We start from the raw sequence: 2215 nt of genomic DNA, 5'->3' as shown, positions 1-2215 counted from the left end.
TTACAAATTTTGTTGAGGTTATTTTGTTGGTTTGACCTTCAAATGACCTTTATCTTGAACTAATGAAGGTCAACCGACACCGGATTCGGATTCAGCCTGCTAAAAAACCTATGTCTGAATTTTTTCTGATTTTTTCAGCAATATTTTCTTCATTAGACCTTCAAATGACCTTGAAAGTGATCTGATCTAAAAAAACCCGACAAACGATTCGGAATGTGTGCCTGTATTATTATTAATTGTTTAAGGAATTGCAAACTGTCATTCTAAAAAAATGGTCACGCTTAACATTCATTAACTGCGTCATTAATTCCAAAAAATAGTAATGTTTTAAAATTTGTAGGGTTAAAAAATTTATTGAAGCAAATGAATATTGTTTAAATAATCGCGAAATATCCTAATAAAGTTTAACTTTAAGTGATTCTTCATCCTTAACCCCTTCATTGTGCAAACCGAAAACACAAAGTTGGTTCAAAATATATAGAACTTTCTATTGGATGGATTTAATTGATAAACTGGTACTAAGACGATATTTGAATCACACAATACATATTCAAGGTCAACATTTAACATTTTGAAATGGCTGATCCAATATGACGACCAAATATTTTGGAAAAATCCAATAAGTTAACGGATGTGAATAAAAATTGGTATTAGCGTGTTATTTAGGTCGTTGCTTATGAATTCATGGCTGATCCAATATAGCGACCAGACATTTAGAAAAATCCTATAAGTTGGCGTATTTAGACAATAATTACTACCAGAATGTTATTTGGGTCGCTGAATACGGACTCGAGGTCCAAACTTGAAATTGCATTAGGCGAAGATAAAAATTGGTCCCATATCCCCTTGACGCTCTTAGTTCCCTACGATAATCCCACTAATCGATTTGTGAATATGGACAATAGATTTGTTTCCAGTAAACCGAAAAAATACTTAGTACCGAATCTCGTTGCAAGCCGTTAATTCAATGCATTTTTTCAAATTCTGACTCCCCATATTGGATCAGAAGGTCTGAATTTTCGAAATTTGACCCCATCCTCACTTTAAGGGATATCAAGATCTCTATAGTACCCATTTTCATCCAAATACACCAACTAATTCGATTTTTCAAGAATGTTGGTCGCCATATTGGATCCGTCATTTTTAATTTTGGAATTCTGATATTATATTTCGATTCAGAGTCCTTGAAAACTTTAACACGCCAAGTTTGATAAGAATCGGCCAATTTCGCGTAATTTTGATCCGCCATATTGGTTTCGCCTTTTTCAATTTTGGAATTTGTATGCCAGATTCGGAGCCCGAGACCCAAAAAACTTCAATACATTAAGTTTCATAAAATCCGCCAATTTCGCGAGGTTTCGATTCGCTCTATTGGATGCGCCATTTTGAATTTATATATGTTAAAAAGACATATTTTCTGGTCAATGTTTCAACTGTTTTCTTGACGCTGCTGTCTTTTAAAAATATTTTTATTGTTTTTATAAATTATTATGTTTTAAAAATAATGCAAGATTAAAATTCTAAAATTAAATTTTTTTCTGAAAAAATATCTACTCACTTCACTCAACTTGAAAAAGAACCACAGAACTTCTGATTTCTGGTCGGGTGTTTTTCCAATGAAGCTATAAGCGCAATCGAAAGAACAGTTCTTTTTCATAAATACACGCTATCTCAAGCCAGGTGTTACATTTATGATATGAGGAATTTAAGGAAATCTGTATTATCGACAGAGGAAGTTACCATTTATTAGTGTAGATATCATTTTATAATCCGTAAAATTAGAAATTAATACAATCGATCAAGTTTATTCTTTAGATAACATAAAATACTTAACGTCATTACTGTCTAGATGAAAAATAAATTAAAATTTTTTTTTTTATTAAATCTTTTCTGTAAAAAATGTACCCACTTCTCTCAATTGGGAATTGAACCTCAGAACTTCCAATTCTCAGTAGACTAAACTGAGTAAATCTTTTTTCAGAATAAATTTAATTCAAATATTTTAGAAATTTAATTTCCATCTAGTCAGTCACGACTTTAAGTCTTTTCAGTTATTTGTAGAGATAACTTGATGTTGATTGATTTTTAATTTGACGGATTGTGGAATGATATCTACCAGATGTATACATATGAAACCGGTATTGCCATCTAGCGGCTAGTAGGCACACTTGTAGGCACTGTCGGAACTTACCATTTGTGCTAATTGGCGTATTGT

At 31.9% G+C, this 2215-nt stretch overlaps 1 protein-coding gene across 1 annotated transcript in view; it reads left to right on the top strand.

Annotated features, from left to right (window-relative positions):
• The window catches only part of LOC117171914 (inactive rhomboid protein 1), a 364512-nt gene that overhangs the window by 4800 nt on the left and 357497 nt on the right, over positions 1-2215 (top strand). The window lies entirely within an intron of this gene.

This window comes from Belonocnema kinseyi, chromosome 4, assembly GCF_010883055.1.
Source record: "Belonocnema kinseyi isolate 2016_QV_RU_SX_M_011 chromosome 4, B_treatae_v1, whole genome shotgun sequence".
Taxonomy (NCBI): Eukaryota; Metazoa; Arthropoda; class Insecta; order Hymenoptera; family Cynipidae; genus Belonocnema; species Belonocnema kinseyi.
The sequence above is the reverse complement of the archived record's forward strand: the minus strand, read 5'-3'. Positions and strand labels throughout refer to the sequence as shown.